The sequence below is a fragment of the Heliangelus exortis genome, chromosome Z (assembly GCF_036169615.1).
Source record: "Heliangelus exortis chromosome Z, bHelExo1.hap1, whole genome shotgun sequence".
In the NCBI taxonomy this organism is placed as follows: Eukaryota; Metazoa; Chordata; class Aves; order Apodiformes; family Trochilidae; genus Heliangelus; species Heliangelus exortis.
In genome coordinates this window covers 45394541-45419673 of record NC_092454.1, presented here as the reverse complement: position 1 = coordinate 45419673, position 25133 = coordinate 45394541, and the positions used below count along the sequence as shown (strand labels likewise).

General features: G+C 36.9%; 1 protein-coding gene across 3 annotated transcripts in view; it reads left to right on the top strand.

The window, feature by feature from the left end:
* The window catches only part of KDM4C (lysine demethylase 4C), a 242846-nt gene that overhangs the window by 92580 nt on the left and 125133 nt on the right, over positions 1-25133 (top strand). The window lies entirely within an intron of this gene.

Sequence of the window (25133 nt, the reverse complement as noted above, 5' to 3'; positions counted from 1 at the left end):
TTAAAATAGCTCAAGCTGTGATTTTAGTCCTTTCTCTTCAGCTCAGCAGTTTTTGGGGAGAGAATGCATATCTACTAGGAAGTATATCCCAATTTTCTCTTTTTCACTGGAGTTTGTCAGCTTAATTTGATGACCTTCACTTCTCTATTTGTTTCTTAGGTTTTTTGCTTATTAAGAAATACTGAATTTGGCAATATAAATCTTGTTTTTACTTATGCTGAAAACATTGTAATTAAAATATTGGAGACTGAATTGTTCTTTTATGTTTCCAATGGATTAATGCAATGATTTCCTTTCATTACCAAGGGGAGCATTTGTGGTACTTACTCAATTCGTCTATTGTTCTAAAATTTTAATTCTTCTCCTTGGCTGGTAAATAGATTTGTGTATTTCTTAAACCATTTTTAACAAAAATCACTTTGGTATCTTAGTTGTTTAAAGAAATAAAGCGTAGAGCTGCATGGAGTTGAAGAGATAATAGAAAACTGGATCTGTTTCTACAAATTCTTGCTTCCTCATCCAGTTTGACAATGAAAATAGTATTTAAGTTTATAGTGGTAGTTTTCCATGTTATGCATCAACACATTCAGTACTTAATAAATTAAACCTGAATAGTGAGAAAACCCACAGTACAATTGCATCTAGTCAGACGTTTTTACTTGTACTAATATCTTCTAATGTTGGTAGAAGGCAACTCCACCATCTTTCCTTCTGGCTTTTACCTTTCCAGTATTGTTCTTTCGCTACTCTCATATGACAAGAGAATATCTAGAATTCTGCTTGTAAGAAACCTTGCAACTTTGTGTTCTTTTCCTTCCCCTAAATCTGTGTCTCAGGTTAGCTTTCTGATTCAAATATCATTTTATGTTATCTATGTTATCCCTTTTCCTTTTTTTTTTTCCTTAAGACTTAATATTTTGTCTAGGTAATGGTGGTCCTTGGGATGTACAGCTGAGCTAGTCAGCATGGATGCTTGTAATGTCAGCAGAGAGAAACAGGCATTTTCAGATCATATTTTCTTTAGCAAAAGACCTTAGGCATGAATTTAAACAGGATGTGAAGTGTATATTAAATTCCATTGACAATATTGATATTTTTGCCACTGGTAGCAAGTGTAGTTTAGGGTAACTATACTCAATATAGGAGTTTGCATTGAGTTTGAAGATTATTGTTCCATGACTTTTATGATTCTTTTGTGAAATGGTATGAATACATATGCCTCAAAATATTTTGCTTTGGTATTATGATAAATACTAACTTATTTGTCTTCAACAAACATGTTTAGCAGGATTGTCTCTGATACATGAGTACCTTCATCTTTTATGATGCTTTTCAGAAATGAACAGTTTTTCATCTAGTGTCTTTATATTCAGGCTGTTTTCCCATCTCATACACTAACATAATAAACATCCTGGTTTTCTCTGCCATGTGTCTTACCTCTGTACTTGTTGAAACCTTTTTTCAGGTGTTGCTCAGTGTTTTGTTGTAATTTCTAACCATACTTCTGTGTGTGCTTTACAGAATGGTATTGGCTGTAGTCAAGTTCTTTCTTCCATACTCAGTTGTTTTTTTTGTTTTGTTTTTTTTTTTTTTGGTTTTTTTTTTAATATGTTAGATTTTGGATTCCCATCTGTTTATGTTTGTCATGACCAAATATAGAAAAATATGTTTGAACTAAAGGTCCTTGGTCATCCAGACTAAAATTTATATATTGCAAAGAACAGAATTGTATCGCTTCCCAGTATTTTTCAGGAGGCTATTGCAAGGCTTGGTTAGTAGGTGCTAAAAAGCTGCTCATTTTATTAGGCAACTCAACTATTAGGCAAAAATGACTAGTCAAATTATTTTTCTTTCTACTAAGCAAGTCTGCTTCTTTCCTGCTCCATCTCACAGCAGGGATGATTAACATGGTCAGTAACTGCAAGTGCCTGATACTCTTTAGCTCAGGCTTTTTAGGGGAGGGAGGATAATGTATTTGGCACTTATTTGTTATTTGTAATGCTTTGAAACCATATGTGGAAAACTGCCTGGTACATAGTTGTTCAGAAACATGATGACCCACCTAGTGCATTCAGGAGTTTCCCCATAGATACACTATTTTTATGGAATATTCAGCCTCCTAGAGTTTCTTTTTTTTTTTTTCCCTTTTTTTTTCTTTGGTTTTTTTGGTTTTGTTTTGTTTTTTGTTTTGTTATTATTTTGACAAAAGCTCATTTCATATTGTCTCTTTGGAGTCATGCCTGTGCTACTGTGTTTTCTCAAATTTACAACCAGCGTTATCGCTGGTTCAGCTGTGCAGCTGGCAGGAGCAATGAGAGCTGCAGCATACACAGGGTGCTGAAACCTCTTGGCAACTTTGCCTTTTTGCTTTCTAAATCGGCTATGAGCAAAGTCTGTACAAGGGATGGTTGCCTCTGTCATTGCTTATGGTGGGTACAGTCTGGTACTAATAATACAAAAAATCTTTAATAAAATTTTGGTGTAAAAATAGAATGGGTTTTCTGCATAACTGTTGGAGCACAGTGATAATCATTCTTTGGCCTATGCCATGGTTGCCAAGGAGGATTGGATATGGCTTCTTTCAAAGCTTCCCTCAGTGCTGTTGTTGACAGTGCTTAATAGGATAAAGAGATAGTTGAAAAATAAAGTGAGACAGTGCCTCTCAAAAAAAGGTGTTAGGTGAGTAAATTCTGTTGATCAAGTTTTCTGTTATGCTTAAGAAAAATAAGTTACTAAGGTTTTTTAAAGCATTATTTAAGCTACACTATAAAAACCCAGTGCTTTGCCTAACTGAAAGCTGTATCTTTGGAGAGGAGAGCTTGAGAATTATCACAAATTGAATGATCACTGGGAAACTACTGCAGAAAACATTTTTTATGGAAATGAAAAGCAAACAAATGTTGATATTGTAGCTTGCCAGGATTTATAAGTGGAAAACTCTAGTCAGAACCCACTCAGATTGTCTCTCCAGGCATAAAAAAAAGGCTAGTCCACTTAAGATGTAGATATTCTACAATTTTAAATGAAAGAATCCAACTAACCAAACAAAATAACAATAAAATGATGGCCCAAAGCATTCTGTAATGGAACAATAGCAGTGTTAAAAACAAAACTGGTTCAAATTGCCAAATTTTCTAGCACTATTAATTTGACTGCATAACAGAATATTTGATTTATGTATTAAAACTGAGATTTACTCATATATCCTTATGTCTTGAGTCAGCTGTGTACAGGTTTTTCTACCTGTTTCACCAATCAAACTTAGATTTCTGCATGGCATGTTTGTCTTTATTAAGTGTAGTATCATGCACAACACATGAGCAATAGATTAATGTGAATTTGAAAGACTACCCAAAGAAATCTACTTTCCCTTTGGAGGATTATACAGTAAATTGGCAGCTGCAATACTGGAAAATTTTTCCAGTTCCTTGAGAGTTGTGAGATTGTGGGGCTTACTAAGAATTTTATCACTATGACTGCCACACTTACAAATATTTTTTCATAAGTACAGTCATTTCCTAACAATAATATTAGGTGTTGGGGGAAATAGTACAGTGCCTGTGTAATTGTTTATTTCCTTGTTGGCATCCTATCCCATTACCATGGGTTAGCCTTGATTAAGGGATAAACACCCATCCATCCACTCACTCACTTCTCTTTCTGAGACTGACCACTTACCGACTACTATTGTGGACAAAACAGACTCAACTTGGAGAAAGGTAATTTTATTTATTGCCAATTACAATAGATTTGAGTAGTGAGTGTGTTAAGCCATTACAAACATTAAACAGCACCTTTTCTCCCGTCCCTCTGAGGATCAGCTTCCCTTTTCAATACCAGCTCTTGTACATGTTGCTTCCCTGAGTGGCATGGGGGTATAGGGGTATATGGTCAGTATATAGGGATTTTCTCTCTGCAATTCCTTCCTGTTTTCACTTTTCCCCTGCTCCAGGGTGGACTGTTCCCACAGGCTGCAGTTCCTTCAGGAGACATCCAACTGCTTTGGCATGGGCTGCAGGGAAATACTAGCTTCTCCATGGAGCGCCTCTTCCCCTTATCTGGCCCTGACCTCTCGTGTTTCTCAGACTTTTTCAATCTTTCTTCCTCTGGATGTCTGGTGGTTTTGCTCTTTTGTAAGTGTATTCCCACAGAGGCACCACCATCTTGGGCCATGGGACTCAGCTGTGCCCTGCTGTGGTTCTGCTGTCTGGCACGAGGCAGACACTTGGCATCCCTCCCGTACGACCACCCCTGTAGCTCCTCCCTACCAGCACCCACCTATGGCTATCTGAGGTGGCCTTTTAATTTGAGCTATTTAGAATGTTCAGTTGCTGCTTTTATTATATTTTCAAGCTTAAAACAAAGGTTCATCATCCCAAGAATTGTTAAGAAATAACAGATTCATGAAGGTGATTTATTTAGTTGTGTATATCCAGTTGCTGTAGTGCTGCAAAATCCCTGCGTCTGTGATTTGGACTTCTGCTGTATTATGCTGCTGCTGAGACTCAGATAAGCTTGAACCCTTGGAGAATTCACTGTTATTTGAATCGTAGTGGCTTTGCTAATCTCTCTGCTATATTTCATTTTGGAATCTGTCTTTTCTTAAATGCCTCAGTCACATTTACATTGAAAAATGTTATATTACAGCTATCCTGCTTTTGGCTTTGGATCTTAGTGTATTAGGGATTCAAGATACGCCTTTCTATCCATAGGGACAAATGCAATGTAACTGCAATTTTTTTTATACAATAGTTGATTATAAAAGCTACACCATATCATGTGAGAAGAGCAGTGTCTCCTTATGGATTGACTCGTTCTGTAGTGAGGTTTGAGGTATGGAGCTTATTAAATTTGACCAACATTGGTTTGTAGCACATACCAAACTGCAAAATGAAAGTTAATCACCTGTGCTACTGTGTATGTACTTATTTAAGTGATAGTGTGTTTCTGTAATTTGAAAATGCCTGAGAAATGAGAGTACCTTTTTAATGTGCTATGTACAAAGATTACAGTTGGAGGAACAGTATCTCTTTTTTTTTCCTCCTTCTCATTCAACCAGTTGTAACAAATGGCTCTGGGGTTTATGTCATCATTACAGGGCTGTGGAATACATTCTAAGCATCCTCATTGTTCTCAGTGTGCAGCTGTAGCTGTGATTAACATGGCACTGCTTCAGGTCAGTGATTCTGATAGAAGTCCTATGCGCAAATAATTTTACTTGGGCTAGTTTGGCTATTGGAGAGAGCTGCGAGTTGCCTGGAGGTCTGTGCAAATTCTGTATGGTACCTGGGATATCTTGGGTCATCTGTAACCCAGCATGGTACAGAGAGGTATGAAGTAGTTTTGTACTGAATATTTTTGCTAAATTCCATTGTGTTACCGCTGCTTTTCCTTCAGTTGTTGCATCATTATCTTGTTCTAAATTGTTTCTTCCCTTTTACAGACAAGTCTGATTTTGTAGCTTCTGTCTAGACACCGAATACAAAAGGGGCATCTGCCATACCATCTCTGCCAGCATGCTGTTGCCTCATTGCTGCAGCCTCACAGTAGGTCAAAGGTATAGCATTCCATACAGCCGGTCTCCAGCTGCCATGATACGTTCAGATGTCCATGATAGCAGGGGCACTGATAACCCTATCAGAAGCTGCACACGGTGAATCGTTGAATTATCTTCCCCTTTGCGGAATTTTGTATCTGAATGTGGATGGTATTAATGATTAGCTCTTCAGATGGCCTGTTCTTAAAAAAATGCGTTCGTTTTTAAGAAGAAAATTAGCTGCTCCAATTAGCCATGAAGTCTTAATAAGGAACAAGGAAGCTGAAATACATCTGGAAAAACTACCTTATTAGTAGGCAGCCTGCTTATGGTATATGACTGAAGATTTAATATGAGTATGACATATGAAAATGAATTATTATTAAACATGTGAGCACTAATATTACATATAAAAAAAGAAGTAATGAGAATAATAAGGTATTCCATATAGGAGAAAAAATCATCTCTCTTTGCATTCTGGTTTACTGTAACTTCACTCAAATGCATGTTAACCAGTACAGTTAAGCAGTTGAAATTTCTTCAGGTTCATCACTGCTAAGTTTAAATGAGTTCAGGAGAAATCCACAGTCCTGTTTCTTAGAGGTCAAGTGAAGTGTTTCAGCTAGGCCTGCTGAGCTACCTTGAGTCATGGGTTTTTTTGTTTTTTTCTTTCTGAAATATTGGTGATCTTACACTTAATAAGAATTATGGGAAAAGTATTTCCTACTTCTCCCTCTCAGAAAAAATTGTGCAATAGTTTAAGTTTATGGACTTATTGAACTATCATTCTTGGATTCACCTCTGAATACAACCAGTTTCTTTTATCTGTCCTCTCTTGCTAACCAGTGGCATTTTAAAAATTAAATGGATATCCTCACTAGAGAGTTTGAAAATTCACCATCTGTAATCACTGATGGGGAAATTTTACTGGCTTTTACACTATGTAGAATCCTGAAAAGGATATGTTTACTGTTTTTGAGCACTGGTATAATCCTGGTTTGTAAAGATCTATAGATGGACTTGTCAACTATTTTTTATGTTTCATAGAATAATTCAAGGCCTTGGATCCACTGCCACACTGTCATCATGAGGAAAAATATTTCTCCTTAGCTCTAGTCTGTACCTCTTGTATTTCAGTTAATTCCTGCTGTCTCTCACCCTCTGGTCATCTACCATTCTGGCTGCGTTGTCTTGGTAACACTGAGAGGCTGCTGTTGGTTCCCCCCTGAAACCACCTCAACCCTTCTCCAGGCTAAATAAGCTCATCTGACTCCTTATGCTCTTGTTGCTGACCGCCTCGATGAGCCTCTGATGAAGTGATTCCTTTTTATCTACATTTTTCAGAAGGGGAGGGAGCTGGACACGGTGTCTTGGTGTGGTCTGCTGAGTGCTGTGTGGAAGATGATAGTAATTTCCCCTAACCTGCTGCCTGCTCTGCTGTTTTGTAGAGCTCATGACTGCTGACCCCTGTTGATTCCAGGGTGTGTGGCTGGCCTGTGTTGATTGCTGCTCACAAGGGCCCCCAAAATCTTCTCCTCTTAGCTGCTTCCCAGCCTGTCCATCCCCAGCCTGTATTATTGACAGGGGCTCTGCCTTCCCAGGGACAGGATTCCACAGTGGTTTTTGTTTGTTTTTTTTTTTTTTTTTTTTTTTTTTTTTTTTTTTTGGACAAATTACATTTGATTAAGCTCCTGTCAGCCCATTCTTTCTGCCTGCCGAGGTTCTTTTGAATATCAGCCCTGCCCTTGCATATTGACTTTTCTCCCACCTTGATGTCACCTACAAACTTGACAGTGTACCCCATTGCCATCTCTGGTTCACAGATAGGATTATTAGTCAGGTCCCAGGATAGATCCTTGCAGAACTCCTCTTGTTTCTGTTCTCCAGGTAGACTGAAGCCTACTAACCACAACTCCTCTAGCCTGTCCATCTGAAGAGTATTTTACCTATCATAGAATGGTTTGACTTATATGGCAGCTTAAAGATCACCTTGTTCCAAACCTCCTGGCATGAGTTGGGACACCAACCACTAGACCAGGTTCCTCAAAGCCCCATTCAGTCTGGTCTTGAAGCCTTCCAGGGAGGGGGCAGCCACAACTTCCTTGGGCAACCAGTGTTTCACCACCCTCATAGTGAAGAATATATTCCTAAAATCTAATCTAAATCTATTCTCTTTCAGCTTTAAACTGCTTTCTTTTGTTCTATTACTACATGCCTTGGTAAAATGTGCCTCTCCAGTTTTCCTTTAGGTTCCTTTTAGGTCGTGCAAGACTGCTTCCCAGAGCCTTTTCTTCTCCAGGCTGAACAACCCCAAATCTCTTAGCCTGCCCTCATAGGAGGGGTACTCCAGCCCTCTGGTTGTCTTCGTGGCCATCCTCTGGATTTGCTCCAGCAGGTCTGTTCACTTCTTGTGCTGGGGACTTCAGAGCTGGACATAGTAGTCCAGGTGGGGTCTCATGAGAGAGGAACAGAGGGGGGAAAGTTGCCTCCCTGGACCCCTGGGCATGCTTCTTTTGATGCAGCCCAGGACAGGGACTGTGAGCACACATTGCTGGCTCATGTCGAGCTTTTCATCAACCAGCACCCTCAAGTCCTTCTCAGGACTGCTGCCAATCCATTCTCTGCCTAACCTGTTCTTGGGATTTCCCTGAGCCATGTGCAGGACCTTCTTGCATATTGCACTTGGACTAATTTTTACTATCTGTTTTTCCATGCACCCGGACTGTAAGGCCTTAACCTGTCTGTAAGACTGTTGTGGGAGACAGCATTGACAGCCTTGCAAAACTTGAGATGGGTGGCATCCACTGATAACTAAATCTGCTTATTTTATCAGACCTGGCAAACAAGCTCTTCAGTCATGATTCAACTTTGGTACCCAGATTTGTATTCCAAGATGACTCATTTAATGATTTTTTCCCCGAGACCCAAAAAGGTGGTCTGTAGTTCCAAGACTACCCTTTTGGCTTGCTTTGCAGATGTGTGAGATGTTTGCTGTTGCCCAGTCACTGGTGTTTTCCCTTGACATCGTCATATTTCAAGCATGACAAAGTGCAGTCTCAATATGATGTTGGTCAGTCGTTTGAACGCAGCCCATCAGCTGCATGAAGCTGGATGGGTTGAGTTATAGCATCAGTTCCTGATGCTCTTATCCTCTGCTGGTAGTTCATCTCTTTCTTGTACTCAATCACTAAGCACCAGTGTAGAGACATTTTGAAGACTGCTTTGAAGAACGAACCTCAGCCTTGTTTGTGCCACCTGTCACTACATCACTCTCCTCTCAGCAACGAGCACACACTTGACTTGCTCAGATTTTATTACTAGAGCAGTGGCTGAAGCTCTTCTTGTTGATATTTGAAATCCCTCATAAGTGTCAGCTCTAAATGAGCTTTAGCTCTCCTAACATCATCCATACATGCTTCAAATTCCTCTCGTAGGCTTACCCTGCCTCCAACTTCCATATGCTGCCTTTTTGCATTGGAGCTTAGTCTTGGGTTACTGTTTAGCTGAGTGAGCTCCTGGTACATTTAGACATTCCAGTTTTCCTGAGTACCAAGATGAACCATCTATAGTCTTAGGGTTTTGGTTTTTTTTTCTTTAAGTGTATGCCAGCTTTTCTGAAATCCTTTATCCTTTGGAGCTGCCTCCTTTGAGATCCTATCTTCCAGTTCATTCAGTAAGGTGAAGTCTGGGGTCTGTGCTGTGCAAATTTCCTTTCTCATTCCTTGCGAAAGGATGTATGTTAACAGGGCAGTTATGTAGGAACTAAAGATAAAGTATTTAATAAAGACTTGAAGTCCAAAACAGAGAGTGTCTCATACTCTGTAACTGTTACTAAAATTCCACTTACTTGGCACAACAAGGGTATTTGGTTAATACATTATGGCTGCAAGGCATCTATTTTATGAGTTGTTTTCTTACGTAATATTTTTCACTGATCAGTGCAGTTTGTTAATTGATACTTTTCAGTAATGACAGAAAGTGGCTGTTCAATTGTTGTCTTAAACACAGAGCTTGATTTTATGTATTTGAGATAGTAATGACCTTTTCTTTTTTCTGTTCCGTAAGTATTACTTGAGTGAAGGCTTAAAACACCCTAATAAAAAGAAATCAGTCTTCCAAAATGAAACGGGTGGTGCTGTTTGGTTATTTTATTTGGAGGGAGCTGCTGGTGGTGTAGTGAGTGGAATTAGATCCTGCTGTCAGCCAGTCACAAGTGGTGTTCCTAGGGGCTCAGGATTGGGGTTGGTTCTGTTTTACCAATCTGATCTTCATCAGTGCTCTGCATGAGGGGATTGATTGCACCCTCAGTAAGTTTGCAGATGACATCAAGTTGGGCAGGAGTGTTGATCTGCCTGAGGGCAGGCAGGCTTTACAGAGGGACTCAGACAGAGTGGGTTGATGGGTCAAGGCTGGTTGTATGAAGTTCAGCGAGGCCAAGTGTCTGGTCCTGCTCTTGGGCCACAACAAACCCTTCGAGTGCTACAGGCCTGGGGAAGTGTGGCTGGAAAACTGCCCAGCAGAGAAGGACTTGGGGGTGTTGGTCCACAGATGACTGAGTGTGTGTGTGTGTGTGTGTGTGTGTGTGTGTGTAGCAGTGTGTCCAGGTGTCCAAGAAAGCCAACAGCCTTCTGGCTTATATTAGGAATAGTGTGGCCAGCAGGACCAGAGAAATTATTATCCCACTGTATTTGGTGCTGGTGAGACCTCACCACAAAACTGTGTACAGGTTTTGGCCCCTCACTACAAGAAGGTCTTCGAAGTGCTGGAGTGAGTCCAGAGGAGGGCAGCCAAGCTGATGAAGGGTTTGGAGAACAAGTTGTGTGAGGGAAGAGGGGTTGTTTAGTGTGGAGAAAATGAGGCTGAGGGGAGACCTTATCACTCTCTACAAATACCTGAACAGAGGTAGTAGTGAGGTGGGGGTTGGTCTCTTCTCCCAAAAAGCAAGAAATGGGTCAAAAATTATCAGCCTCAGGTTGTGCTTGGGAAAGTTTTGATTGGATATTAGGAAAAAGTTCCTCACTGAAAAGATTGTCAGGCACTGAAGCAAGCTGCTTGGGGGAGTGGTGTAGTCCCCATCCCTAGGAAGTGTTTATAAAATGTGTAGATGTAGTGCTTAGGGACATGGTTTAGTGCTGGACTTGGCAGTGCTACGATGAACTTAATGATCTTAAAGGTCTTTTCCAACCAAATGATTATATGATTTTATGATGCACTTTCACTGTGTAATTAAGCTGAAATGTTTCTCAGTCAAACTGAAGGGAAAGCTCATTCATGTGTGTGTAGGTTTATTTGAGTGATAGTTGCTGATTTTTTTTGAAGCAAGAAATATTACATGGAAATTTCATGAAGTCTGAGCATTTGAGGCTGAGGATAAGTATGGTGTGCTTTACATACATGTGAGTATGTATGTAAAAAGCACGCACCAAATAACGTGCTTTTTAACCTGTCTTCTGTCTGTCGCTCTTCTAAGAACGCTTTCATAGTTGGAATTTAAACAAGTTTCTAGCCATACTTTCTACCAAGCTGAGTATCTATGAAATAGCAGTGATTAATAGAAGATTCTGCTGCCAGTTGTGACCAAGTCACAGTTAACACTCTGCTGTTTTCTGAATGTTTTAATGGTTGCAAAATTGGAGTGTGAACATCAAAGAAAATAATCTCATTAAAGAGAACTTGGGTGTGGAGCGGTAGCACTTTCTTTTGTAATTGTTTTTCAGCCAAATTGAATATAACATTTAAAAATACTGAATTACAATTTTATTTTATTGTTTCATTCCTCTTACTAATGTATACAGAATGTGACCTTTGGTAATGCTTTTAGCAGTTCTGTTTACTGCAGTTGGCATCTTCCCTCAGAATATTATTCTAGAAAAAGAAGCACACAAGAAATCCATCATAGTTCCTTCTGTATTTGTATGCAATAGTGAAGAAGTTGTAAGTGGTCATTTTGCCTTTTTAGAGCATACAGGTTAGAAGATTTGGCATTTGATAAGTAAATGTTCTGCAGAAAAACGATTTCAAGCTGTGGATCTTGTTTTAGAAAGGTTGTCTTGCTGTTCCTTTTTTTCCTGTGACCCAAACATATCATGTATGCTTGTGGTAAATATTACTTCTAATAGCTTGCAACTTAAATTTTCTTCTGCTTGTGTCTCTCTTGAAGCCAGTCTTACTTTCCCCTTATTTACCTACATTAACAAAGCTTCTGATTCTACAAGGCCTGGTGCATCCTCACATCCTCAGCTTCCATAGAAGTCAACAGAAGCTGAAGAAACTTTGCATTTTCTCAGAAGATAGATAAGCTTACAGGCAACTTACAGAAGAGTGTAAGTCACAGTCCCTTTGTCTTCCCTGTTGTGATTTCCTGATTGCACAAGTCTTGACTTTAAATTACGAGTTTTTTTTCCAGTAGGGTTGGTAAGAGTTGAAAAGACCATCAAATGATGCTCCCCTTTCTGTGTCACGTCCTTCCCAGCGGCAAGCTTAGTGTTCACTGCGTGTGTCTATTAAGAATTAATTCTTTAACTGTATTTTAGTGAGAAAGCACAATATGGTATGTTCCAGTGCAAGAATCTTAATTCCTTACACAAACATATGGCATAGAATTATCTACTTAAAGATGGAACAATTTGATAATAGTTTGGTAGAGTGACATCTGCACAATAAAATAAGATGCTGATCACAATGGAAAAGTAAACGCAAAAGTTTTATGCTAACTGTTCTGACATCATCAGCAAGCCATTATCATTCCTCCATGGAATGTTAAAATTTAATGAACTAATTTGGTCTTATCACATGCAATATAAATAAAAAATAACCCTATTAAGTATTCAAAGACCCATGCTGAACACAAAACTTTTAAGCGCTATTTTCTAGAATTTCGACTTAAAGCACTTACATATGTTTAACAAGGAATAAGGAAGAAGTATTAGGAGAAAAACCAAAAATTCTGTGGTCATTTTCATCCTTTACTGAAGGTGTTAACATGTTCTGTTCTATTTTCTGTATAGTTTAATTTCTTTTCCTGTTGGTCCTGGCTTCAAGATAGGTAATTTAACATCAGTCTTTTGAGAGAATCCAGGTTAACACAAGGACAAAATTACCACTTTTGCCTGAATCAAATGAGAGCATTGATTCTTTGAGGGCAATAGGAAGTGTAGTCATGTTAGAATACCAGACCTAAGCTTCAAAAAAGGTCCTGCAAATCAGAACAAAGAGAGTATTATCTAAACTCAAGAAGGTCTGAAAAGAAGCATCACTTTATTTTTGAATGCACATGGCTGAATATGAAGGTGGTTTAGGTTTTCCGACTGGGATTTTACCTCCATCATCAGTTCTTCAAAATGGAATGGAAAATACCAGAAATGTGTTGTGCATTAAAACTGAAGGCAGTTCTGTTTGTAGACGTAGGATTCACTTTATCATTTCATTTAGAGAAATGATTTAACTATCTCATTACACAGACAGAAAACTTTTTTAGTGCAAGTGTTTGAGGGAAGAGTACATCCTGAGCTGGTCACAGTATTTCAAGTTTTGCAGTACTAAGTGTGTATAAAAATATTAAATGTAAAATCAGAATAGTAAATATCATTTCAAATTGATCTTTTTATTCTCTTCTTTTAAACCTAGTTTTCCCACTTCCATTTAGTGTGGAAAAATGCTTTCACGTTTCTTACTGGACAGCTATTGCTGTTCACATTTTTTTGTTGTTATTTGTTTGTTGGGATTCTTAATTGCTAATATTATAGAATATAAGCTCTTATTTTCTTTAATTGAAATATTGGTAGTTTTTATGTATGCAACAAACAAAAAAAAAGATTCATCAACAGTGGCAGACATGGGTAAGAAATTCCTAGTCTTCTGTTTCTTCACTTTATAGAAATGACTTAACTAGATTTTTTTTTTTCACTCTGAAGTATTTATGAAAGTAGAACATATTCACATAATAATAAGGCTTTTTTCAATGCATAAATGAAAAAACTGCATATAGAGAGTTTATTTTACACATCTATATTTGCAGTCTTTTTTTTTTTCTTTCTTCTTTTTTTTGATGTCATGGTATAAAACATACACATGTGGGATTTTTTTTAACACCAGAAATATAATTGGCAGTAATGATGTTGTATTATATTAGGTTGGTCTTTACTGCCTGCCAGCATATGGAACTGATACCAGCGTTTTAATGATGGATTTCAGTCTAACTGCAAGTGAGGATATAACATCTAATAGAAATGTATAGGACTGTTGGAAGTTAATACAGAGCTGATGTCTGATTAGTAGCCTTTTCACAGATTAAAAAGCAGCCAGGATTATCATGCAGGACCATTTGTTCGATCTTATCAGTTCTCCCTCTGCCAAATACAAACCTCCTGTAAAGGCTTCTCAGAGGGAAAAGCATGGAACACAATATTCTCTCGTGTGAAATGCAAACTAGATATTTCTATGAAGTTAAAGCCTTTAAATTTCAATAGCAGTTTTATTTATTTCAGATAGAATTAAAGTATTTTTTCCTGTGGATTCAAAATCAATAAAAAGAATTTATTTAATGGTTTGTAAATAGGAAGAACAGTAATGCAAAGTTTATGCATAAAGTCTTGTATCTACCTGATTAAACCAAATATTCATATAGATATGACAGCATGAGAAATGCAGTGTTTAGATTTTTATGTTCACTCAAAATACTTAGTTGAAAATATTCCTGTTCAATATCCTAGATGAGCTTATTATTAAGAGATAAGTCTGATTTCTTGATTGTCTTGAAAACTTCTAAGAACTACTCTTAATTAACTGTATTTTCCTAAATTTTGAATCCAGTCGACAGGAAGCTAACTGTTTTTGTGTTGCTTATAGAAGCTTCATTAGTTTATGTTGGAATTTATGATTGCATAAATTCTTTATCTTCCAGCAGTGTTGTGGGAAGATGCCTAACATTCATTTGGCAGAAAAAATCAATAAGCAGAACATCATAGTGTCACTGTCTCACAAGCAGAATCCTGATCTTTTGTCAGAACATAACGAACAATTGGCTGATGGCAATTCTGATTAATTGAGACAGCAGTTATAGAAAGAAGGCATATAGATCTTAAAAGATCCTTTTTTCTTCTACAGCTACTCGAAATGAATAATGATAAAAAGACATATTCCTTGTTGTGTAGTGTTTAATAAAAAAAGGGAAAAAAACTAGACTAAGCATCCTGTTTAGTAGGAGCAAAGTTGTCATGACAGTGTGGTGCTTCTTGAATCTACATGCCACAAATGATCAGCCTTTGTTTCCATTTTTGACCAGTTTGTCATAATGCATCATAACCCAGAGGAGTCTGTAAGCCTTCTGTTACACAGCCTCTTGCCTTACCCATGTTAGAAGTGTGTTTTAAGAAGTTTGCTATTTAAAACATTTAATTGTATGCAGACTTGGAGGTATAAATAATAATAAATAGCATAATAAATAATAGCATAATAATAAAGCATAATAAAAAGATTGCCATTTAAGCACACCTGGCATGTCAAGAATCATCTCTGACTTACTGCTGATGAAGAAAAATTTTTGGAACCTGCTTCTTCACAACCTGCTTATGCAAAGGAGTTGGGGTGGTGTATGATAAAAGTTGGTATATACAGGTTAATACTGCACTGCACACAGGTTAAGGAAACTTAACCAAAAAAGTATTGCTTTGCAACACCAGGTCTCTGGTCATGCTACCTTTTCAGCTTCAGAGGATGGCTGGAGGATCTAATGTGAACATATGACTGTGGGAGGAATACCATGGATATGTATATGGATGTGTGTTCTTCTACATAGATGTGCAGTTTTTGGCTCTGGAGTTCTTTTAGTGTCCAGTCTTACATGGTAATAATGTTCTGAAATAGCAAACTGTTTAACTCTCTATTTCCTGGACAGCAAAACACATTCCTATCTGATACGCTACAAAGTGGATCTGTGAATAAAACCAGAAAAACTGTTTTTTTCAATGTGTATATTTTTCATTGTGTGTGCAGTCTTTGATACTACCAGATACTTCTTGGAGCAATAATTTCGCCATCTAGTCTGCTTGCCAGTAGACTAATGACAAGCCAATGCTTTTATTCCAAGCAGTACTGATACTTGGAGGTAGTAGCTACATCAGGCTTTTGTAAGTCAAAGAACTACTGGACTGAAAACAGTCATGTTGCAGACTTATTTAATAAAATGTATTGAACCAAAGACATGTCACCTTAGTAAATTATTTTTACTTTCCTATCTAATAATGAGCATGCATACTCTACACTGACCTCTGTATCCCAGCTTCATATAAACTGTTACCTCTTGTAACACTTGGTGATACTTTGCTTTCTCGTTCTCTTTTAGCAGCGTTTGAACCTATTAACAAATTAAACAGATGTATAGCTGCAAAGTTAGTGTGTTTTGGTTTTATTGCTCTCAAAAAATCTCGAACACCACTAGAATGGAATTGTTACACCTTTTTGAGGAAATTTCCTGCCTTATGTCCATAATTGTCAGCATTGGAACCATGATCACTACAGCAAGATAACTAGTTCAGTGAATAGTGAAGTAATGTTTATTTTCCCAACTCTAGGGCAAGGTAAATTATCTGTAGCAAGAGGAATGTTGGGCATTATCTTCTGTCAAGTCCTTCATTTAATTATCGTTCTTTTAGAAACCATAAGGCAAAATAACCCGTGTTATCAACATCATTGTTCCTTTTTTTTTTTTTTTTTTTTTTTTTTTTTTTCCCCTTGGGTGGAAGAAAATTCCATTGCTTTGAGTGATCTGTAATTTTTTTTTTCATTAGGCACTGAAATTGAATACGAGCTCTGTTTACATTGAGCATTTCTGTTTTTCTGTCATATTTATTAGCTGGAAACTCATATTGTCTAGGTATGGGTTCAGCTTTCCAGAACTATTGGCAGATGTTTCTTCAGGATCTTCAATGACAATGATGTATTTGTTGATAATGCAGTGCTTGCTGGAAGGGGCTTTGCTTCACTTCAGTGAGTCTATTTTTTTTGTCTCTGAGCTTTAGTCAACAGAAGCATATCACATTTCTTCAAAAAATGTCTAGGGGTTGTTTCACCCTATTCTGAATGCATTCTTCATGCAATGGATTTTTTTTTTTTTGGTTCAGCTACTCCTTCCTTTTTGCAGCAGGTGAAATATATAATGTTGAGGTTCCACTCTCTTGATTCATTTTTTGCAAGTTGCATATTTGAGTAATTTTAATAGCTGAGCCCAGTGTTCCAAAATACGAACCGTAAGAGTTGGGTTGTGAGTAGATTTCATGCTTTAGTGTTGCTACTGTTTCATGCTTAACTTGCCAGAGGCATGCAGAGTGGCTTACAGCAAGAGTGTTTTATTGTCTGAAAAAGAAAACTTTTGGTGGGTGTTCCATACATGGTCAATTTATTAGAGGAAGGAAGTCATAGAGGATTCTGCAGTTTCTGTCTGAAAGGCATATTTTCTTATCCTCTCCTGATTTCCCAAAACTAGACAAGCTGTGTCACAGAGCCTCTGTTCTCAACATGTCAGCACAGCATCAATACAGTATTGTTCTCAGCCACATGTTTGACTTAACAGTGACAGAAAAAACCTTCAAAATGAAGTTTTCTTTATTTATTTTTTGGTTTGGTTTGGTTTTGATAACACAATGCTCCATTGCCTACTTGGATATAAATAGCGGTAGAACATTGTATAACTACAGTTTCTTTGCTTTCTATCTTTTGTTGTAGAGTAAGCTAAATAAATAGGTAGCTGTAGATTATTTGAAAATTCTGTGTTTTTATTACCTTTTAAAACACATAGTAGAACCAAATAATTTAATATTATTTTCTGCCCTTTTTTTTTTTTTACCCCTGCCTGTAATAGAATTAGAATAGTAGGAGAGCCTTGGAGAAAAAGTTACTTTAAGAACTGGCCAAATAATTCTCTTTTCCTCTGTTCAGTTTAAAACAAGAACTTATATCTGCAACAGGGAACTGAAAATCAAATATATAATAGTCTTAGTTCTGTCTGTGGCTTGCTTTGTGACCTTGGAAAACAAACCCTTCTGTGTTTTGGTTTCTTCTCTGCAACCAGAAAGAAACAGTAATATTTGCAAAGCATTCTGAAATTCCTGGAGTGAAGGTGTCTACAACTAGGAATTTTTTTCATCATCTGTTGGAGGGTAGGTAGGTTTTAAAATATTGTCCTGTTTTGCTAAGCAACAGTAGAAATTCAGTGTCTTTGGGAGACATTTAGGAGTCATATTGGACCAAACCAGATTCAGTAGTCTGACAATCTAGAAAAAATCTTTTCAGTGTTAGGTTTTGTAGTTCTCACCCTCTGTGAATTTTCAATTTAGAACAGCACTTAACAATAGGATCAGTGAAGTTATTATTACATAAACAAAACAGTGATTGACTCAGCCTGCTGTTTAACTCAGTGTTTACAAAAGCTGTAAGATTCATGTGAGTGATGGATTTTGGCCAACTAAGTCTTGAACTGAGCCAGGCATTATCAAGAATTTATCATATGCCTTAGAGAAACTCAGTGAATATGATGGTGCTTTACCTGCTTCATGTGGTAGTTGGTCATAGCTTTTCCCTCTAATTGAATTTAATTGCTTTCTTCCTATGTCCTCTGAGCAGAAGTAATGGTTTTCTGTGATTCACTATTGATAGCATTAGTTTGTCTGGTTTTGAGATACCTTCCTACAATGTGCTAGATGCTGAAAGGTGGAACCTGAGAAAAATGTGTCAAAACAATTTAAATTTGCTTCAAAATGTTTACAAAAAAATATTTCTGACCTTTAAAAAATGATTTATAATTGTGTTAATGTAGGGTAAGTAACAATTCTATGTGCAGGGGTCTGCTTCAGAAGCAACACTGTGGAAGCACAACAGTTCTAGGGCTTTAGAAGAGTCTTGATAGTATTAAATTTTCAGCCTGATCTCTCTGAGCATTACTGTGTGCAAATGAAGCCATTATTTTTAATAATGGCAGATAGGTTTGCAGCTCTGTAAAATTCAAATTGTTGTCTGGAAAAATAATCTGTTTATATTACTGTGAATCTTCAATTATTGTTAAATCTGAACCTGAATTTAAAAAAAGACCTCTGAAGGTCCTCACAATAATTTGACTTCCTTGACTAACTAGCAGTAGTGATACACATACACATTAGTTGGGCTGGAAAATGCTCTAAATTATTCAGGTGGAGGCAACATTTTATTTTAGCCTATAAACAGTGCTTCAAAACAAAAGTTCTCATTCTTCAGCCCACCTACTCATACGAGGTATGTATCTTTGTCCTCTTAGAGACCCCTTTAATCTTTAGTATGTGGAGTTCTAATCTGAAGTTTTTGCAAATGGTGTATATAAATGCAACTTTTGAACTAATAACTTAAGAAATTTCTTTTGAATTTCTTAGCAGTAGGGAAGGAGAATTCCTTATTAGGTTTTCTGTTACACTGACTTACATGCAGTATGCTAAAACTATCACTTTGCTGTAATTAATGAGATACAGATATATTTAACTGTTTGGAATTGCTGAACTTGGGTCACTTGTAAATTCCTTTTTTATGCTTGATACTAGTAAACTTTTTGTAAGTGAAAGACTATGGCATTTGTGTAATCAAGATGAGGAATAACATGGTAATAGGACTATATTAGGTACTGCACAGGTACCAGTTATTTTTCATAGTGATATATATGTGTGTGTTATTATACAGTGTTTGTTTTTTTCTTAAGGATATATTTTAGAATTGGTTAAATTATGGTCAGCTGCAGATGGAGATTAATGTCTTTACAATAAATAATAACTTCACAGGGTCAGAATCTCTCCATTTTAAATTCATGAATTACCAGACAGTTAAAGGACAGAAGCCTTTAATTTCTGGATCTGATGAAATGCAGTCCAAAGGAAATGCTTCCAAAGAAAGGGAGCAATGCAGAGCAAAGAGGAGGATGGAGCAAGTGCAGTTGACACACAGTGAGGAGGTAAAGACCCCAGGCAAAGTGTATCCGTGTTTGGGCATCAGGAATGGATGGAAAAGTGAATGTGAGTGAGAGGAGAATAATTTGGGCCAGAAATAAAGAGTAAAATAAGAATGAAAAGTTAATAACTAATAACTGAATCTTCCAAAGGGCAAGAGTAGTGTCCATAAATATATCAGTAAAGGATTTACCGTAACAGGACACAGAAGGGTAATATAGTTATGGAAATCCAAGGAATTATTTTCAAGATACGTTAAAAAAACCCACCCAAACAACCCCCAAAACAGCAATGAACATTAAAGACTGTCATGCAGAGTTATTGTTTCAGCTGTTCTGTTTGCACTCAGAATAGCTGAACTCTGTTGGATGATAGTTTGCACTGCATAAAACATGGTAATATTGTATTACAGGAGTCCTGCTGCCCCCCTCCCCCCCCAATCCCCGTGAAGTTACTGGTCTTGAAGCCTGGTAACTGAGAATAATGCTGTCTTGTGGGTTAATCTGTTACTCTGGATGACAAATGGGACTTGGAGTTCAAGAAGACTTCTAAAATGGCCAAACATATGAAAAGCTCCCACTTTCCTCTTGCTGTGCATAGAAATTTCTTTTTGTCTTTATCTTTACCTGTCTTCAGCAAGTTCATAGGCTGGTGTCTAGCTTCCATTTTGAATCTCATCGGTTTTCTCATCTACACGCCTAACTTGTACTCATTTCAGTGGTTTCTGAGTCACATAAATTAAGAAAGAGTATAACAGAAAAGACATAACAGACAGTTAGGGCTTCTTTCATCTGTGTCCTGTCACACTGCTTCTGTTGGCAGTGAAAACAGCCACATTTTGGCCATGGCATCTGATACTGATGCAAATTGTTTCTCCATAACTGTGTGGTTTTTCTGTAGGGGTGTGTATGTGGCATGATGTGTAAGAGTGAAAAAAATGGAAATAGGAATAAAGAAAAACACCGCATATTTTGTAACGCATATTTAAATATTGAACTATTTTTAAAATATTGCAGACTATTTGCTATTGCATATATGAATACAAAGAATGTATATACTATGCATATAGATAGAATCTGAAAAAGGAGTGGTGTTTTAAAATTGTGTTTTTCATAGTTTTTGAGTGGATGTGTCAGGGAAAAGCGAGTGTACTCTCTATGAATTGCAGAGGAGGCCTTGCTTTATTGAAGCTTTCACAGATGGCTAGCTGATATCAAAGATTTCTGCAACATTGCCTACAAGTTGCCAGAAGGTCTGTGTGAAAATATATCACTGCCCGATTTCCCAGCAAAAACAGTTATTGTTACCAATATTTATTAAATCCTGTTCTCCTAACAAAAAGTACATATCAAACACTTACATGGGAACTGCACAGGACGCAATTTCAGCTGCAGCACTTTCAAAATGTTGTTCATCAAAATGTATTTTTTTCATTGTTTGAACATGATTCATTTAAAGTATTGCAAGACTAGTGGAATACAGTGGGTGAAATAGTCTGTTAAGTGCAGTTGCAGTTAAGAGGGTGAAAAGAATCTAAATTATTTAACTATCTCGCCAATAAATACATTGTTGACACTGTGCTGTGAAGAGAGCTTTAATCATGGTAAGTTGTTGGGAAGGTGTATTAGGAAGGATTAGGTAATTTTTCAGTGTGCTTTGTGACTTGGGAATTACCCAGCATATAAAAGAGGTTACCAGCCTATTACTTTCCTCATTCTGCTAATTTTTTCTCGTTTGTTTTGTAAAAATCTTTTCTCTCTGTAAGAAATTGGCACGTGTTTTCTTGGCTGTTATTCTCACGCATGCTGTTCGTGCTGTTCCAGAGATGTGTAGAAAAAATTTATACCTGTACTGTGCAGTTGCAACATGAATTGCTCCTAAAAAGATTATGTAAAGAAAAGACAAGAATTTAGCCTACTGTAGTACTACTGTTCTTCTTCAAATTAATACGTTGGAAGAATTTTGACTGAAGTAGATCTCATATACAGTGAAAATCACATTTTAATTAACAAATCCAATACTGACTGCAGAATGTCCAAAGTCCTTTAGATATTTTAAGGTTTATGCATTAAACATTGTAACACTGTAATATAACTGATGTCTAGATTGATAATACATATTCATGGATAAAGACATAGCTCCAGATGTTAGAAGGTACATCATCATTTCTAGTACACATTGAAGTAAAAGAAAAACATGCAAGTCACAAAGGGTTGAGTCTCGGTATACAGTTCTGTGCTTAAAACTGTGACACTAAGAAATGTTCTTCCCCTCTTCTTAGTAAGGATAAGGTAAACTAATAATAGGATAAACTATTTGCTTTTTGTTGCGCAAAATATCATACTCTCTGCAGAGAGAATATTTATGTGAGTTTTAAAAATCCAGTAACTCTGATTGGTGGAAAAGTTTACTGTTAAAGATGGAGTATTAGAAGGACCCTTTACACATTACTTGAATCTTAACAATTTAAAATGTTTTTCAAGAGTTTTTCTTTGGTACTAGCCTAGATGTTCATTCGTCAATATTCTGATGATTAAAACATGGATTCAACAATTACCTCAGTGAGACAGTGCCCTATTTTAAAATGTGCTTAAGAATGTGTCTAGAAGCTTTTTGTATTCCTTAAAATTTTCCTGAATCGGAGTTGGAAATGTGTAGAGATTAACTTCTTTCATCTTCTTCAAATTAATACAAAATAATTCTCTCTCTCTCTCTTTTTTTTTTTTTTTTTTTTTTTTTTTTTTTTTTTTTTTTTTTTTTTTTCCTTTCACAAATAGCACAAATTTGAAAAAAATTCTTCTGGCTGAGTATCTGTCTGCTAGCTAATTTTATCATATTACAAATATATTTCACACCTAGTTACAACGATTAAAGTTGCAAAAAAGTTTTTCTTCCATGAAGATTTGCAGTTTCTAATAAATGTTTTTTTAATTGCTTACCTCTAAGCTGGATATGATACCATAAATAATAATAGTAATTGTGATGTTGATTTTAGTATTATTAGTAATATCAAAGACTTGAGAGATAGTTCTGTTTCCTTGAGGATTCTGGTTGTCATACTAATCTTTGATTGAAGAATATTTTACTGCATACGGAAAAAAACTTTTTCTGATGGAAAGGCTGTGATGGAGAAGAGGAGGCTGAGGGGAGACCTGGTTGCTCTGTTCAACTACTTAAAGGAGTGGTAGTGAGACAGACGATGGCCTCTTCTCTCTGGTGATCAGTGACAGGACAAGAGGAAATGGAGTAAAGCTCCACCAGGATAGGTTCAGGTTAGATATTAGGAAAAACTTCACGGAGTGGTGAGACACTGGAACAGGCTGGCCAGGAAGGTGGTGGCAGCACCATCTCTGGAGGTGTTCAAAAGACGGGTATATGGAGAGCTCCAGTGGATGGTTTAGTGGTTAGGGGTTGTAGGGTGGATGTGGATGGATTCAGTGACCTTAGAGGTCTTTTCCAACCTGGATGATTATATAATCAGTCTATGCTTGCCGATGGAAACATCAGATGTATTTTACACGGTGATCCAACAACTTTGATTTTGCATTTACTTCTAAAAATATGAAAAGATGCTTCAAAAATTATTACGATCAGTGACAATCATTGTGTACTTAAGCATGCAGTGGCATGTCCCTTCTCTGTCTGTCCCTAGAGGCTCTTGAACAAAATGACATTTAGCTTTGCTTTAGAATTTTCAGTCACTTTTTTTTTGTCTTTGGAGCAGGAAGCCACGTAACTGTCAGCTAGGAGTCAGCCCAATGGGAAATTAAGAAGAAACATTAAAAACCACTAAACCAAAAATTCCTCCAGATTAGTAATCAAAATAGATTATTTTTTTCTATGCTTATTTTATGGAATATGAGAAAACATGATTTTGAGAACACGCCTTCTATTATTGTCTAATATGGTACTTAAAAATATTTCCTCACTTTAGTGTCTAGAAGCTTGCCTTCTTTCTTTTCAGGCAAACAGGAATACTGATGAGCAGAAATTCTGTGTGTCATTTAGACACAAGTTGAGTCTTTTCATATGTTATTATAATTCCATCATAGAATACATTTTATTTCTTGGTGTATTTTCTTCTTTGCTAATTACATGCTGACTTAAGTAATTATTTGCTTCTGTGGAAGTCTTTTCTTCTACTGGAAGTCTTGGTGTTGAACAGCAAGATCAGCTGTCCTCTAAATATTTTTGCTTGTAACAACCAATTCCAATCAGTGTGTAGCAGCATAGCTTGAATATGAAAGGATTTTTTGTGTAAATGGATAAGAAAATCCAGTGTTGCTTATATTTGTTACAAATACAATTTTTAAAAGTTGAAAATATTACAGTGGACCATTAATGTTGACTTTTTAGTATACAGAAGCATCTTAATTGCTTTTACTGTTACTGTTCATAGTGACTGATCAAGGACTCTTGACACATCATTTTATAGAATGTGTTTATATGTATGTATATATGCATATTGCTTGAAGAAGGAAAGTTCTAATTATATATTGGGCAAACCCAATCATTAAAGAAAGCTGCATAAAGTTATGGTTTCTTTTTTTCTTCTTTCTACTGCATGTCCCGTTAGAGGGCAGTGTTGTGAATATACTGCATATTGATACATACTGAAAGGGAAGCAGCCATTTCAATGTATCTTGTGTTACCTTTGTGTTACATTTTAATTTTGTACGGTTACATTTTGTGTTACATTTTAATGTATCTTGAACAAAGGCAGAGTAGAAGGATAGATGGAAATATCTGGCAAAGAAGTTTGCATCCAGCACAAAGAAGTGTAGCTAGTAGAAAAGTTACGCTCAGTTTTTTGTTTCAACTTTTCTGTGATTAAACACCCTCCTTGCTTAAAAGAAGTGATAAAACCATCTGTAGCAAACCAGAAGGCCAGGCTATGCATTTATGAGGTTTTGAATAGACCTTTGTATGTCTGAAAGAAAACAGTCTTACTTTTACCCTTTAACAAAGTAATTTAGCTATAATACCAAGTTCTTTAAAAGTTTTCCCATTTGAGTGTATTTTTATAGCCATCCATTTTGCTTTTAATCTCAATAGTTTACTGGTTTTACATGACAAGGTTTTGGCAGTAGATTGGAGCTGCAGTGGTGGCTTCTTTGAAAATGGATCAGGGGCTGCCCTGTGGTGGACAAAGCCAGGACCAGCTGGTTGCTGCCCATCAGTGATTCTGGAGGTACCTCTTGGTAGCATATTTAAGAGTTAAAAACACTGTGCAGCAGCTGTGGGAGCTTTTTCTCACTTTCCTTCTAAGGAAGGTGAATAGGAGAGCAGGTTGGTGGGCACCTGGCAACCAGCTGAAGTTAACTCACCGCAACAGTTTATATGCTGCAGGCATATTGACTTACTGTAGTCTCCTAAAATTATTTTTGAGCAGTAGATATAGTAACTTCTGTCTGAAAATTGTCTCAACATCTACAGTATTCCAGGGGAACACTGCCTGCTTTCATGATCATCATTAAGAATTATTTAAATAAGACATTCCACATGTATGCACAGTTTCTAGAGAAAAGCAATGTGATCATTCTCTAGGGTACTAAAATCAGGGACTAGAGCAAAGTTGATGAGGAAAGTACTGCATGAGATTTTAGGGTCTGCATTGCATAGAAGGTCAGATTTAA